Source organism: Hakea prostrata, chromosome 10 (genome assembly GCF_041222555.1).
Source record: "Hakea prostrata isolate BN-2017 chromosome 10, UWA_Hpros_2, whole genome shotgun sequence".
NCBI lineage: Eukaryota > Viridiplantae > Streptophyta > Magnoliopsida > Proteales > Proteaceae > Hakea > Hakea prostrata.
In genome coordinates this window covers 2,694,140-2,711,878 of record NC_142609.1, presented here as the reverse complement: position 1 = coordinate 2,711,878, position 17,739 = coordinate 2,694,140, and the positions used below count along the sequence as shown (strand labels likewise).

Below are 17,739 nucleotides of genomic sequence, written 5' to 3'. Positions count from 1 at the left end.
GTGCTTGCTTTCTTCAACATGGCCATGTTTGATTCTTGGGGAATTGAGAAGAAAGAACTGGATGGTATCACACTCAATCCCATAATACTGTTTGATATGATGACAGTCTCCAAAAGCTTGCAATTTTTGAACTTGGAAAGTAGAGCAGTACCTGTAAGCCCGTCGCAATAGCGGAGCGGTGGTCGTTGTCCAGATCAAGAGGTAGACTAAGGTTGAGCTTCAACAAAGAGGGCCTGCAATGGCTAATGAAGTGGTGGAGACCATCACGACTTTCCTTCATCATGCAGAAGGAGCGAGTTGAGCGAGACATCGTATTGAGCTAATCGGAAACAGCAGAACAAAATAAGAGGAGGGTAAACGAGAGATAGAAGAAGAGCGACGGAGGAATAGAGTCGCAGAGAAAGAGAAGTCGTGGTAGTTGAGGAGTTTTATATAATCGGGTTTGGGCGGGTATAGATAAAATGGGTATTAAAATTGGGTTCGAATCACTTGAAAATTATTGGTTTCATCTCAACCATTAATGAGGTATAATCCAGGTGTCACATTATAATGGTGCACTGCTGTGCACAGTAGAGAGATGTGCACAGCAGACGATTTTTTTCCAATTGCCCCCACTCTAGTTGTTGTCATTCGTTTGAAAAGAGGATTCTTTATTTTTTTTCCATCAAAACCTTGCATAAAAGAAACGAAGTAAATAGAGATAAACGTATATGAAAAAAGACAATCTAAGATAAAGAATATAAAAGAAATGAAGTAATGTTGTTTTAACTTATCAGCGATGTCTTCAGATTAAACTTGTTCAGTTCAATCTCTGGGAGGTTTAGTATTGGAGTGGTGTCCGTCGTCACTTTGTCTTTGAGATATTGTAGGAGCTTGACATTGGTCGCTTCAAACATAATCCCATGGTGCAGGCTCTCCAGTTCGGTGGCATTGTTTATGTCCGCATGACTACAAGAACCAGAAGCGAAGGCTTTCTTTTTAATCGCTTCAAACATAACCCCATGGTGCAGGTGGGGGTTCTTCTCCTTCGATAACAATTACAGGTAAAGATATCTTCATTAATCATAAACCAATTAATTTTTTTCTTTTTAAATTTAATTACTGAACTAATTATTTTTTTCTAACATTATATTTGTAATAATTATTTAAGTAATATATATATTCTTTATTTCTTTTTCAATTTATACTCTTATTGCTTGGAAAGACCATTCAAATCTATAGTTTGTGTTTTGCACAACTTCCTTGCATTTTCAGATTTTGGGTATCCTTCTCTAATCCTCTTCTTAGCATTCTCCATTGCAGCCTTGAGTCGAGCTTAGTAGCAAGAGCTGGTAACTCAAGCGAGGACATTAAGGTGATGGGACACCAGACTCAACCTTGTGGTTGCTCTCGATGGTGGTTACTATTGGTACGTCCGATCCAAGTTCAGGGGGCATTGCAGCCTTGAGCCTAAACGAGGGTTCAATGGTAGTTGTATTGTATCCCTCCGGCCCCTTTGTGGTATCATGGTCATGGTACGACTATTTCATGGAAAGGATTCGCATAAAATGGTTACGCATAATAGGGTTTTATGGTATCATAATCCTTATATTTTTTCCTTTATTTTTTTCTTCGTACAAAGGTGTTTTTTATATACTGGGGATAGGAATATTACATGGTCGGTAGGAGTTGAAACCATGACCACAACACTAAAAAGTCAAGTTCCTAACCATCCTACTGCCCCTCCATTGGCTTTTTTTTGGAGTCTGTGAGACAGCCGTGCAACCACCCAACGATTGGAATCAACCTTGAGGACGATCCTCTACAACTTGCTGGAGTTTTATAAACCTCAACAGAACCATTAATCATGTTCTAATCACACGGCCATGATTCATCCACCAGACTTAGATTCCTATCTCCTTAGAACTCAAGGATACAGAGCTACGAGCCTATAGAACAGATCCTATTCAAGTAAAGTCGTAAAAATATTCATATGTTGATGTGGCGTTGTTTTCTAACCAGATTCTGAAAACTAATCTTTGTGGGCCCATGGGGTCCACAGTTTTGGAGGAAAACCTCCCAAGATCTTTCTTGCATAAGCTTAAAGGTACTTTTGGCTGTTACAGTTGCCATGATTATAATATCATTTCTTGAATTTAAAATATTATCTAAGATATATATTTTTTTGTCTAATATTTCTTGTTTAAAAAGTCTTTCCCAAGCAAAGAATACAATTTCCAGAGGGTCGGATCTTCAAGATCTCGGTGAATTGTTGCACGTGTTTAAATTGATTTTGGAATTAATTAAAGAATAAATATATTACATTAAGTGCATGGAATTAGTCACTAACGTACGCATATCTGTATACCTATTGGTCTCGTAATGCCTACATTGATATGGACTGATTGGATTATTTCAAATGTTAATTTATTATGAAAAATCGTTACTCTCCATTAAAATGGCATTTTCTTACACTACAAAGCCCTAATTTAATTCAGCCAAAAAAATATAAAAATCCCTTAATTGCTAATGTTGCTCTAATGGTAAGATTTACACTCTTAGTGAACCGTTTATGGGTTCAACTCTTGTCGATTGTAGTCTTGAGAATGTAGTAAAGGTGCGCACAATCTATTGCGAATGAACCTCAGCTCAAAAAAAAAAAACCTCAATTCAAATACCGTACAGAACAAGTAATGTTTCTAAGATAGGGATAATGAGATTTACCAGATTTGGGTATAAGTTTTTCATGAATCTTATGAAATTTATTGAATTAAATCTGAATTACTGGGCGGCACCGAGATTTCAAATCTCTGGATTCACAAATGGGAGATTTATACCCGTTTGGTTGTGTGAATCTCTGGATTCATGAAATCTAGAGATTCACATTTTTACACTAAAAACGTGAATCTATAGATTTATGGGTATGAGGTGAAATCCAGAGATTTCACTTCTATTATAAAAACATTAAACATTTGAACCATGACTCATAAATGTTTTTTTAAGATGAATCTATATATTTCATTTCAAAGATTCAGGCTAACCAAATAGTTAATTTTATGAACCATGACTCCATAGATTTGAAATCTATAGATTTGAAATTTAGAGATTTTTGAAATCTCCAGACTTAAGTAACCAAACAGGCCCTAAGATAAAAAATTTAAAATTAATTATAGTTTATTTAATAGTAAGATATATAAGAATATTCAACCAACTAATTTACACAATCTCTTTAACAATCACATTTTTATAATAAATTATTAGAATTTTTATCAATAAATGGATATCTATTTAAATTAGATAAATTAATTATCAGATAATACGATTTAATTCTAGACACTCACTTACATTTGTCTAAATGGATTACTATTTATTCACAGCGATATAGAAAATATTCACTATTACAAGTTTTCAGCCTCTCATTTCAATCAGCTCCTCTTATCAAGTCATTTACTGAAAATGAGGTTAGAGTGCATGTCAAAGTGATGATTCATCTTCATCACTTAACAAGTATTCACACAATTGATCTTATTCACGTAATTTAGAATGCGATTACCTATAAATTCCTGAATATCATGATCGATATATCATATAGTTAGTTTATGAATTTAAAAGTATGTATGTTTAAAAATGAGACATGGGAGGAAACCAATAATCAAGTAAATATATAACTGCAGAAAAATTTTCTTTATTTATTTTAGGAAAGTATTTTCTATATAGTCTCACACTAGAAACTGAGAAGTCGGAATCCAAGTTAATTAATAGGTTGTTGCCTATTAATTTTGATTTATAATAATAAAACACGTCAATGCATGTGCAATGTACGAAGCAGATCTAGGGCGATGGAAGTAGATTCATACATAGATTGTCCTTGGCCTCTTTTGTTAGATAAAAAGGATGTGAAAAAACCTAAAAAGATACAATATAAAACTGAAAAAATAGAACTCGCCATTTAAAGAAAACATTAAAAGAAATTTGAATTTAAAGTTATTAATATTGGATCGATTAAGGAGGATTTTCTTTTTTTGAGTTTTGAACCATATATTTATGTGTAAAACTATAATGAGTTAGAATTTTTTTTATTAATAAACATAAATGTAGCTGTGTAAAAAAAATTATACTATTAAATTTATTGAACTAAATTCGCTTATGATAAATGATTCAGATTTAATTTTATTCAACTTAATGATAAGATTTATAAGAGCGTTCAACTAAACAATTTATACAGTGGTTTAACCACCACATTCATATGATAAATTATTAAATTTTTTTATTAATAAATGGATATAAAATTGAATTAGTAAATTAATTATTAGATAATACGATTTAAATTATTATTTTTAGGGTTCGGATCCATTATTCATTCAATGGAAATTATTGTTGGATATTCTCCAGATAAAAGTCAGAACATGGTTTTCGACTTTTCGGGAATATATTGGCGGATGAGTTAGTAGTTCTTGTTCTTATTTCTCTAGTACCTTCGGTGATTCCTATACCTATTATGCTTTTTGGACTATTTACAAGTGGTGGAAATTCCCTTATTTATTTTTATTAGAAAATAAAAAGAAAGATCCCCGCTGGGAATTAGATCCCACTCTTTGTTCCCCTCTTCACAAAAAATGGAGAGAGATATTGATGCATTCATCGGATACTAGGTCGGGACTGACGGGGATCTCCTTCCAAGCCGTACATACGACTTTCATCGAATACGATTTTCCATAGAATTCTATATGTAATTCACTAATTCGTGGAAAGATACTGAGCTTTTTTTTTTTTTCATTTTCAGAAGTAATTCTCGAGATCATGCACCTTTCTTTCCTAATTTTGAGTTTTTAATTTGAAAGAATAAAAAAAGAGAGAAGAAAGTGGTGTATCCTGACACCCACTTACATATGTCTAAATCGATTTGGGTGTGGATAAATTTAAATACTAACTATTTATTCCCAACAACGTATAAACTATTCACTATTACAAGTTTTCAACTCTTAACCAGTCATTTACTAAAAATGAAGTTAGAGTGCATGTCAAAGTGATGATCATCTTCATCACTTAACAAGTATTAATAGAATTGATCTTTATTCACATCATTTAGAATGCGATTATCCATAAATTCCTGAATATCATCTTCTACATATTATATAGTTACTTTATGGATTTAAGAGTGTGTGAGCCGAAATTGAGACATGGGAGGAAGCCAATAAACAAGTAAATATGATTAATTACTAAATTTAATTATGTGTGATATGGTAAAAACCAATTAATTACAATCATACATGTTCTTCCCTCTTTCGTGAGTAAAGAATTTCAATCACAATAAGTCGTTACCATTCATTTGAAAGATTCTTCATTTCTTTTTCTCATTCAAAATCTTGCATCAGATTTTCATCTCGCACGACTCCTAATGGATAAAAGAAGAGGCAATTATGTGCAAGATGCCATTTGATTTGTCATTTACACATGTGAAATACCATTATCTGTCTCTCAATATTAAAAATCAAAATTTAAGATGAAAATCATAGGCATAGATATATTTCTTAATCATAAACCAATTATTTTTTTATTTTTTAATTTAATTACTAAACTAATTGTTTTTTCTTACATTATATTTGAAGTAATTATTCGAGTAATATGTATTCTTTCTTTATTTTTTCAATTAATACTTTTCTCTCTATTTTTTGTGATGTATTGAAGTAATTGTTCTATCAAAAAAAGAAGAATTATTGAAGTAATTGAATTAAAATATAATAAAATAGTCTAACAGTGGATCCTACATGAGCCACAAAATATGTGCGGTTGCTCGACCGATGGGGATATGATCTAGACTTATTATTCAGTCCCTTTTCAATATTTAATATAATCATGGCTTCGGCTGTGTAAGTAGAATACATAAGCGTATATGCATATTTGTGTAGTCCAAATAGAATACTTTGTAATCTTGGGTGTAGTGGGAGAGATCCAAAATTTTGTATTTGGACAATAAATTCAATAGAAATACACCATCAAAGATTATACATATAGAGAATGAAAATGCATATTTTTTTATTATTAAGAATCCTAATTTTATATAGGAATATGGATATATCTTTAAAAAATAATAATAATATGGACATATCATGCGGAAAACTAATTGGTCATTTTTATTGTACAGGTCATGCTGATTGAAAAGACAAATTTGAATCTATGCTATCGATTGAATCCCATTAAGTATAAGACCAAAACCATAACTACATGCATGTAGGAGTGTAAATGGATCGGATAGTGGTAATACCATATCCTCATCCTATTATATTCGGATGGATTCAGATAATATCCTATCAGATTTCGGACGGATTCAGCCGGATTCGGATGATAACCGGATAGTTATTTTATTGAATAAATTATTCTAAATGGCAATGAATATAGATTGAATACAAATTTTTGTCTACCTAGTAACATTTTTACCACTTTATTTGTGAGGGTTAGGTTTCAAATTTAAGAATTTAACAACTTTAGTAGTTATTTTAACAAAAAATCTAGAAAAATACTCACATATTTCAAGTAAAAAATATATAAAATAAGAAAAACAAACTCCAAATAAGTAATTTAATCGGATAATTTTATCGGCCGGATAATAACCGAATAGAAACGGGTATACCATATCCGCATCCTATTAGTAATCGGACGGATTCGGATACCTCTAAACTGATATGGATGCGAGTTCGGGAGCGGATTTCGGTTATCCATTTACACCCCTACATGCACGAGACTGCACTGGTATTGAATATGACTAAGTAAAATAACAAATCCAAAATAAAAATGAAGGTATATGGATAGGATGTGAGTTTATTAAAAGCAATACATCTAATTTCATTTGTACAATAAAACAATATGTTAAAGTGGTTAAAGACCCAACTACCTTATGAGAGGTCTTGGATTTGAACCCAAGAAACCCAAAAACAGAAATTTACAGCATCCACTACAGTACCAATGAAACAATTTGCTTTATCATTTTTTTTCAGAACTCCAAACAGACAAGAAGAACAACTAAATTCTCTTCCTAACTCCTGCAATGCCCAGTTTCCTATTTACAGGGAAATCACTATATAGAAAAACAGAGTATAATCCCATGTGTAAATAGATGTTCCACAGGGGAACAAAAGGGTATTTTAAAGTGATACGAGGAACAAAAAAGGCTCAGAAGTCAAGCAGAGACTTACCAATACCCTTAATGACTCCATTTCAGTGCTGTTAACCATACTTCTTCAAGGCCCTGCACATGGAGAGATGGTCAAGGTCAAGAGGTAGACGACGAACCTCTTACTGGAACTGCAATGGCTGATGAAGTAATGGAGACCATCACGGCTTCCTCCATCGTACAGAAGAAGCGAATTGAGCGAAAAACTGAATTAGTCTAATCGCAGCAAAATCCCATCTGCTATAGTTCTGCAAGTCCAAAGCTCCAATTCTTGGAGACCAGGCAAGCACCTGACGAAGGAAGAGAAGGAGGCGCTGTCTCAGGTGCCTTCGCAGCTACGCAACTACAACCTGTGAAGCTTGGTACATCTCCTCCATAACCAACCTAGGCCGCGATCGCCGGTTCTGATTCCAGAAAAACAGAGGCTCTCAAAGGGTACTTCCAATTCCGAAGCCGATTCTGATTCTGCGACAATCAAAAAGGGAAATATCTTTCAGGGCAGGGTAGGAGGTAAGCCATCGTAGAGAGAAAGGAAAAATGGAGGTGAGGTTGAGGGAGGACTGAGGAGATGTGTTTGCAGGAAGAAGAGAGAGAAAGAAGAAAGACGTTCGAAAATAAAGGCTGGAATGAAAAGAAAAAGAAAGTAAGAGGTTCGGTTCGATCCGCAAATTCAAACCGGTTTGGTTTATGCTTTGTTGAGCCGACCGGTTTATTCACTTAAAACAACCAAAATAGCACAAGGATCCAATGACGGTTATTGATATTTTAGATGACGTAAAATGCGCAGCACTGAAGCAAGACCCTATCCAATGTATTCTTTTCAATGCCATGTGGAATATGAAACAGACTCAAACCTTCATCTCAATGAAAATTATATATTGTTCATAGAATGATGTTATTGAAAAATTAATTTTATTTATTTCTTATACATTTTTGTGGTGTGCAAAACTTTGTAAAGGTACACAAACCCTTTTTCCAAGCTTAAAAAAAAATTGCCGCGAGTTTATTTGGGATTGATAGATTGAATTAAGTTCAAAAGATGAGAAAGAGGGAGAAGATACAGAGAAACAGAGGTACGAACCAGAGATCTCTGCATTGGAGGCTACCACCCTTATGCTAAAAGCACATGGACAAAACTTAGGTCTTCTAACTCGGAGATCTTTGGTCAATCCGGGTCAATTCGGTCTTAAGGGTTCGGTCGAAAGAGTTTTATAGGATTTTATTCGATCCGGTTTTGGATTGGACCAATTCGATCCAAAACCCCGAGAAAGAAAAATGCCATAACAGACCATGACGATCCACAGCGTTTCAAACCAACCGAGTTAACCAGGTAACGACTTCACTCAAGGAGTCAAGGATACCTAAAAATCGCCGTTAACTCTCTTTTTCCTCTGGAAAAATCAAAATCGGCGAATTAACACAGTTTTCGCGCCGTCAGGTTTTTACACGTTCGAAATCTCTCTGCAACTTCACTTGTTTTACGAGCTCGAGCTTCATTTTCTCTCTGCAACTTCACTTGTTTTATTAATATAAATGGATATAAATTTGAATTATATAAATTAATTATCAAATAATTCGATTTAAATCTTGACACCGGTTACATTTGTCTAAATGGATTTGGGTGTAGAAAAAATTTAAATTCTAACTATTTCTTCACAGCAATATATAAAATATTCACTATTACATGTTTACAGCCTCTCATTGGAAAAGTCAATCAATTCCTCTTAACCAATCATTTACTAAAAATGAAGTTAGAGTACATGTCAAAGTGATGATTCATCTTCATTACTTAACAAGTATTCATAGAATTGATCTTTATTCATATCATTTAGAATGCGATTACCTATAAATTCCTGAATATCATGATCGATATATCATATAGTTAGTTTATAGATTTAAAAGTATGTGAGCTGAAATTGAGACATGGGAGAAAGCCAATAAACAGGTAAATATGATTAATTACTAAATTTTAATTATTTGTGATATGGTAAAACCTAATTACAATCGTAGACATTCTTCATTACTTTCTCCCATTCAAAATCTTGAATGAGGCTTTCATTTCTAATGACTCCTAAGGGATAAAAGAGAAAATACTACTATTTGTCTCTCAATATTAAAAATCAAATTTTAAGACAAAAATGATAGGTATAGATATCTTTCTTAATCATAAACCAATTAATTTTCTTTTTTAATTTAATTAGTGAAGTAGTTGTTTTTTTTCTAACATTATATTGGAAGTAATTATGAAAGTTATATGTATTCTTTCTTCTTCTTTTTTTCAATTTACACTCCTCTCTCTCTCTATTTTTTGTGTTGTATTGAAGTAATTGTTCTATTAAAAAAGAGAATTATTGAAGTAATTGAATTAATATATGATAAAATAATCTAGCAATGGGTTCACCCAATATGGAAGGTTATGGGGAGGTGATCTAGACTTATTATTTGGCCGCCTTCAAATATTTAATATTGGTTACAGCTGTGTAAGTAAAAAATAGAATGTCTATGCATATTTGTGTAGTTCAAATAGAATACTTTGTAATCTTCGCGTGTAGTAGGAGAGATCCAAAAATTTTGTATTTAGAGAACAAATTCAATGGAAATACACCATCAAAGATTATATATATAGAGAATGAAAATGCATTTTTTTGTATTATTAAGAATCCTAATTTTATCGAGGAATATAGATATATCTTTAAAAAATAAAAGAAAAAAGAAAAAGAAAAATAAGAATATGAATATGAATATAATATATGGAAAACTAATTGGTCATGTTTATTGCACAGGTCATGTTGAACGGGTCCGTTTGTAGGCATAGTCATTGATGAAACAAACAAACACAATAAATTACCCCCCACACGCAAGCGGAGATGGACCCAATAGAATTTACAACAAAAGAAGAATTCGCCTTTCTAGGTTTTCTTTAGAAAGTGTTATCTGATTCGAATTTCTTGAAATGGAAACAGATAGATTATGAGGAAAGAAAAGAATGAAGATGTAAAAGAAAAAAAACGGAAAGAGTGACAGCCAGAGAGAAGATTTTTTCTTTTTTCTGGTAAACTTAGTTTTCATTCAGAAGAAGAACACAAGGCAACAGAAGAGGAAAACTCTTGGAGCCAAAGAGAGGAAATCAGCCAAGAGGTCTTTCCCTGAATAGACATGACCTTTCGGGCTAGAGAATCTGCCAACACATTGGCTTCTATAATACCATCCCTTATTGCCAGGGAGGACAAAAGGGAGTTGACTCCGTTAAGCAGATCCACCACCGGAATCAGATTCTAATATTATATCAACCATACCTAACTGGATACTTTCTATAATACCATCCTTTATTGCCAGTGCCTCCCCAACTTGAATATCATCAAAGGAGCACGCTTGCGATACCACACAAATGATATTATCAGAGCAATCACTAATTATTTTCTAATTTAATTACTAAACTAATTATTTTTCTAACATTATATTTGAAGTAATTATTTAAGTAACATGTATTATTTCTTTCTTTTCAATTTACACTTATCTCTCTTTCTCTCTAATTTATTTATTTATATGTTGTATTGAAATAATTGTTCTATTAAATTTTTTTATTGAAGTAATTGAATTAAAATATGATAAAATAATTTAACACTGAGTCCTACATGAGTCACACAATATGTGCAATTGCTCGCCCAATGGGGAAATGATCCAGACTTATTATTCGGCCCCTTCCAATATTTAATTCAATGGAAATACACCATCAAAGATTATACATATAGATAATGAAAATGCATTTTTTTTTTTATAATTAAGAATCCTAATTTTATCAAGGAATATGGATATATCTTTAAATAATAATAATAATAATAAGAGATGTTGGTTTCAACCACTAGAACGACTCTACGTTGGTGTCATGTTTATAAATTTAAATCTACTCAATTGATTGAATAAGACTAAGTAAAAAAATCAAATCCAATAATGCAAACGATAACTACATGCACGAGAATGCCCTGGTATTGAATATGACTAAGTAAAAAAACAAATCCAAATAAAATGAAGGTATATGAGTAGGATGTGAGTGTATTAAAAGCAATACATCTAATTTCATTGGTGCAAGTATTAGGGTCCAATACGCTAGGGATGTGAGAAGGAAGGTCAACCTAATATTTCTTTGATCTTACTATCTCTACATAGGCTGCTACTATTAGAAGCACATCCTCAAATAAGGTATATGATTGACTTAGGTTTTGAATTTAAAATTGAGTAAATATCACTTACCTGAACAAATAGCACTTACACCCCTTTTAGTTGGATAATATCACTTGTCTCCCCTCTTACTTGGCAAATATATCAAACACTAGTTCTCTGTTAACTTTCTCGATTAAATTTAACTTTTACCGTTAAATATTTTTTAAAACCAAAAACCTCAAATACCCTTAGCTAAAAATATTTTTTTATTTTAAACCTAAATTACCATAATCATCTTAACAGTTAAAACATTAAATCACCCTCAATTAAAATAATTATTAAAAATCAAAACACCATAGTTAAAACCCACATTATCTTTAATTATTAAAAGCCCAACATACCTTTTTTTTTTTTAATCAAACAATTATAAAAACACGTACTACTATCAAGTAAAATTAAAAATGCAATAAATAAAAAAAAAAGGTTACGTTGATAAAATTAAGCAGTATTACTATTTTGGGTTTTTTTAATTATTTGATAATTAAAAAAAAAAAACTATGTTGGGCTTTTAATAATTAAAGATAATTTAGATTTTAACTATGACACTTTGATTTTTAATAATTATTTTAATTTGAGGGTAATTTAGTATTTTAATTGTTATGGTGATTACGATAATTTAGGGTTTTAAAAAAAAAATTTTGCCAAAGGTAGTTTGGAGTTTTAGATAAATATTTAACGAAAAGTTAAATTTAACTGAAAAAGTTAACAGAGGGAAGGTGTTTGATATATTTGCTTAATAATAGGAGATGTAAGTGATATTATCCAACTAAAAAGGGATGTAATTGCTATTTGTCAGCTAAGAGGGGAGGTACGTGATATACACCTTTTAAAATTTGACCAATGGATGTTACTCTTCTAGATATTCAATGATCAAGAAAATCATACATGGGCAAGGGATTGCCTTTTATTTCTTCGAGTTCCATATATAGATTATTGAAAAATGTATATGTTTAATTCAGTATAATTTTTATTTTGCAGGTTGATTGAAGGATAGATACACTTAGCTAGTGATATTCTCTCTCACTTTCACATATCACAATAATAAAGCATCCACTTCATGGAGAGATGATATAGTAGAGAAAAAAAATTTGTTAGTGCCATGAAGAGAAGTATATCTTGTCTGTTTTTATACAATGCAATGTATTTTTTCAATGCCATGTGGTAAATGAAATCGGCTCAAACCTTCATCTGAATGAAAATTATATCTTGTTTATAGAATGATGTTATTGAAAAATCTATTTAATTTATTTATTTATTTATTTACTTTTTTACATTTTTGTGATGTGCAAGACTTTGCATAGGTACACAAACCCTGTTTTCCAATCTTCGCCACAAGTTTATTTGGGATTGATAGATTCAATGAAGCTCAAAGGATGAAAAAGAAGGGAAAGATATCGAGAAACAGAGGTACGAACGAGAGACTCTACATTGGAGGCTACTAGTCTACCACCTTTATGCTAAAAACACATCTACAAAACTTAATATATTAAATTTAATGGTAAGATTTTTCAGAGTATTCAAACAACTAATTTCGTAGTCATTTGACCAATGAATGAAAGTTCGTTCATCCCGTACAGTCGCTGCCCAGCGAAATGGTGAAATATCGCCACCCAGTTAATTTAGCATGAGTTAATCTTTGGTCATCAGTAATCGGTGATAGCTTTTTTAGTTTTCTCAACGCCTCTTCTCTCTCTCTCTCTCTCTCTCTCTCTCTCTCTCTCTCTCTCTCTCTCTCTCTCTCTCTCTCTCTCTCTCTCTCTCTCTCTCTCTCTCTCTGTATTGCTCTCGATCTTTGCAGTTTCGTTCTATCGTTTGTCCTATACCTCATTTCTGATTTTCAATCTTTTCATCAAGCTTCAATTATGGCGTCTACTGAAGAAGCTACCGTTACCGTCGAATTAGTTTTCGATCCTCCGGTTATAGAGCAGGTCAAAGAGAAACCAGAAACAAAGCCATCGAAAGTGAAGAAAGCCACTGCTAAGAAATAGAGACAATAACAAGAAACAGAACAGAGAGCACAAATTTCTTCTCCTTCAACGATCCGACCATTTTCTTTTGATTCGCCAGAAAATCAACGATTTTCGTTGAATCTCCGGAATATCGTCGATTTTGAGGCGATATTAAACCAATCTCGTTTCGCCCCTTGGTTTCAGTTCGCCAAGGGGCGATATCACGGAATTTCGGCGATAAAATGTTCTATGCGTTTAACAATCACCTTCTCATAATAAATTATTAAAATTTTTATTAATAAATGGATATCTATTTAAATTAGATAAATTAATTATCAGATAATACGATTTAAATCCGGACACCCATTTACATTTGTCTACATGGATTACTATTTATTCACAGCGGCATATAAAATATTCACTATTATAACTTTTCAGCCGCTCGTTGGAAAAGTCAATCAACCCCTCTTAACAAGTCATTTATTAAAAATGAGGTTAGAGAGCATGTCAAAGTGATGATTCACCTTCATCGCTTAACAAGTATTCACAGAATTGATATTTATTCACATAATTTAGAATATGATTACCTATAAATTCATGAATATCATGATCGACATATCATATAGTTAGTTTATGATGAATTTAGAAGTATGTAGTTTAAAATTGGGACATGGGAGGAAACCAATAATAAAGAAAAAATAATTAATTATTAAATTTTAATTAGGGTAATTTTCATCGGCAGAAATGGTATGCCAGAGTGAGTTTTGTTGCAAATGGCACCCTACAAATCGGGCAGGTTTCAATGGTTAAACTAGGTTCATTGATTGTTGTCAAGAACATCACGTTTTCGAGATACCGGAACTCAACCTGTCCATTCTGCAACAGGAGTCTGAAGTCTAAAAACTTCAATGATGTAAGTTGAATAGTAGGATCTCAAATGCTATAGAGCGTGATCTCTTTGCAAAGGAAGCACTCGTCCCAGTTCTCATCTCTTATTCATACAACTCTAGTAAATTAGTCAGCGAAATTCCGCCTACATAAATGAAATTTTGATTCGTAATCAAGTTCGAGCTAGATGCTATGAAGTTTGTTTGGAAAGAATCTCTCAAATAACGAATATGATTGATTCAGGTTTTAAATTTAAAATTTGACCAATAGATATTACTCTTTTAAATATCCAATGATCAAGAAAATCATACATGGCGAGGGATTGCCTTTTTTATAGTTTCATATGATGTTATTGAAAAATTAATTTTATAATATCGCCGAATTTTGGTGATATTTAGTTCCCTAGTTTATAGAATGATGTTATTGAAAAATCATTTTTTGTTTACTTCTTTTACATTTATGTGGTGTGCAAGACTTTGCAAAGGTACACAAACCCTTATTTCCAATCTTAAAAAAAAATAATAATAATAATAAAAAAATAAAAATAAAAAAAAATCATTGGGAGTTTATTTAGGATTGATTGATTGAATTAAGCTCAAAGGATGAGAAAGAGGGAGACCCCTGCATTGGAGGCTACCACCCTTATGCTAAAAACACATCTACAAAACTTAGGTCTTCTAACTCGGAGATCTTTGGTCAATCTGGGTCAATTCGGTTTTAAGGGTTTGGTTCAAAGAGTTTTATAGGTTTTTATCCGATCCGGTTTTGTATTGGACCAGTTCGATACAAAACCCCAAGAAAGAAAAACGCCATAACGGACCATGACGATCTACAGCGTTTCAAACCAACCGAGTTAACCAGGTAACGACTTCACTCAAGGAGTCAAGGATACCTAAAAATCGCGGCAACTCTCTTTTTCCTCTGCAAAAATCAAAATCTTGGAGGAGTTAAGGATTATTTCATCAGGATGATTATTTTTTAAGATAAAATTCATGATTCCTAATGTTTCTTTTATTACCCTTGCTATTATCCATCAATGCCCTTTGCATCCTCTACTGAGTTTGGAATTATAAAGATCATACATTTTTCCAAGAGAAACTTTGTTCTTATGAGATCAATACTCATAAAATGTTCGGTAAAGACTAGAGTCGGTCACTACTTTGGGACTGTGAACTTCCTTTATAAGATGATTGTTGTGTAGGTTGCTTGAGTATGGTCCGGTTTGTGAAATGAAGTTATGATTATTTGTTCTTGTTTGAAGATTTGATTTTCTCTGTCATTCGTTCCTGTGTCTAGATGTGGTCTTTTTCGCATCTTGCGTATAAATATGTCATTATCTCTGGTGTTTTTATCGATCTATGAGATCTTGGATAGATATTCTTACTGTGGTATGGTATAGAATCGATTAACCCATGGATTGTTGGATGCTTAGGGTTCTAGAATGGAACCTATGAAACTTGTGAATTTGTTCTCCGATTTTTTTAACAAACCGTAGGGTTTTTTGTCATAACTTTTTCTGGATTTTGAAATCTAAAACTACCACTGCGTAGATCTCGACGAAGATTGATATATTATGGGTCTCCATCGGACTTCGGAGCGCCGCAATCACTGCCGAATCCGCGCATTTTTTTGATTTTTTTAATTTGTGCGATGTGACGTGGCGTTTGACCGGGTCACGGGTCGGGTCACCCATGACCCGCCAGGCGACCGATTTTGACCCGTCAGGTCACGGGTCGAGCCGGTTGACCGGTCATCGGTCCAACCGAATGGATTAACTTGGGCGCCGGTTTATTGTTTGACCATTTTGGACCAAACTCGTTTTTGACTCAGGAGTCCTCGCTGTTTCTTTTATTTATGATTTCGATCCGTTCTTTTTTCTTCATTTCGTTTCTTTTTCGTTCTTTCATCGTTTCTTTTTTTTGGTTCATTTTATTCTTCTTCTGATTTCATTCGTTCATTTAGTTTTTCATTGCTTTTTCTTCTTCCGGTTCGGCCTTAGATTCTGATTTATTAGCCTTTTTTTTGCTGTTGAACCAGTTTAATAATAATAAACCGTCTTTGTTTGTATTTGTTTATTTCACCCCGTGAACTTTCTTCTTCGGGGTTTTATATTTTGGATCATTTCAACGCAATGGAACCATTTTCAAGACCCTTCTACCCCTATATATGTGAAATATTATATATCTGTTTTGGTTGAGCCGTATTGGAATGCTTTTTTTGTATTTTTTAATTTCCTAACCGTAACTTTAAAGCATTCTTTTGGGATTTATGTTTTGGACCCTTCCACACAATGGATTATTTTCTCCAATTCCACTTTTATATGTATGAAACATGATATGACATATTTATGTTGTATATGTAATTTCACCGTTGTGAATTTTTAATATAGATTTTTTTATCAAATGGCTTTGTATTGTAAGCATGTTTTATATGATATTATACAATTGTAAAATATATATCATCATGCCTTATAAGGTTTGATTACTTCGTTCCTTTTTTTATGCAAATGTATTTTCGATTGCCTTTTGGTAATCCGAATTTTAAATGTATGATGTATTTTATACATGCTTTGATTGCCTTTTGGTAATCCGATTTTAAATGTATGATGTTTTTATACATGCTTCATTGCCTTTTGTAATTTGAATTTTATATAAATGTGTGATGTATTTTATACATGCTTCGATTGCCTTTTGGTAATCTGATTTCTTCCAAACTGTATTACATTATTTGTGGGTAACATAAGTATATCCCAATATGAGAATTTCATGAGCTTGATTGTGGTGACTCCAAGTGGCATTCTGGTTGGTTTATGGAATGTCCCTATATAGTAATGGGATGTCTCTTGTGTTAATGCATTTTTATCCCCGGTGGTAATTATGTGATAGCATTAAGAGGGAGACATGTCCTTTAGTTGGGGTTGATTAATCTGTTTATACCCCAGGTGGTAAAATTTTCGGTTGGAATACTCTCATGGCGCCGCGTTGGTATCCACTATATGTCTGATTCTCCGGTGTTTTCATGATGATATTGTGTCTCTTTAAAGTGATGCACTTATAGTTATATGTTACCCACATTGTGATAATAGCTGTACTTATAGTTTCATATTAAAGTGCTAATAGTGATGGGTATCCCTTTGTCTGATTCCCGTGTTTTCATGATAATATATGTGTGCTCTTTCTGTGTGTACTTATGTTACATATTAAAGTGATAATAAGTGATTGGTATCCCCGTATGTCTGTTCCCGTGTTTTCATGATAATATATGTGTGCTCTTTCTAGTGATGTACTTATGTTACATATTAAAGTGATAATGTGATTGGTATCCCCGTTGTCATTTCGCCCGGTGTTTTCATTGATATATGTGTCTCTTTCTAGTGATGTACTTATAGTTACATATTAAAGTGATAATAAAGTGATTGGTATCCACGTTGTCTGATTCTCCAGGTGTTTTCATAATGATATATGTGTGCTCTTTCTAGTGATGTACTAATAGTTCTATTAAAGTACTATAAGTGAGGAGTATCCCTGTGTC

At 32.7% G+C, this 17,739-nt stretch overlaps 1 non-coding gene and 1 pseudogene across 1 annotated transcript; both read right to left on the bottom strand.

Annotated features, from left to right (window-relative positions):
• Positions 1 to 1,742: 1,742 nt before the first annotated feature.
• Positions 1,743 to 1,960, bottom strand: LOC149001461 (small nucleolar RNA U3). The gene has a single exon (XR_016170500.1). It is a non-coding gene; the product is annotated as a small nucleolar RNA U3 (small nucleolar RNA).
• A 5,243-nt stretch (positions 1,961 to 7,203) lies between these two features.
• On the bottom strand, positions 7,204 to 13,199 carry LOC149001460 (uncharacterized; annotated as a pseudogene).
• Between the last annotated feature and the right edge of the window lie 4,540 nt (positions 13,200 to 17,739).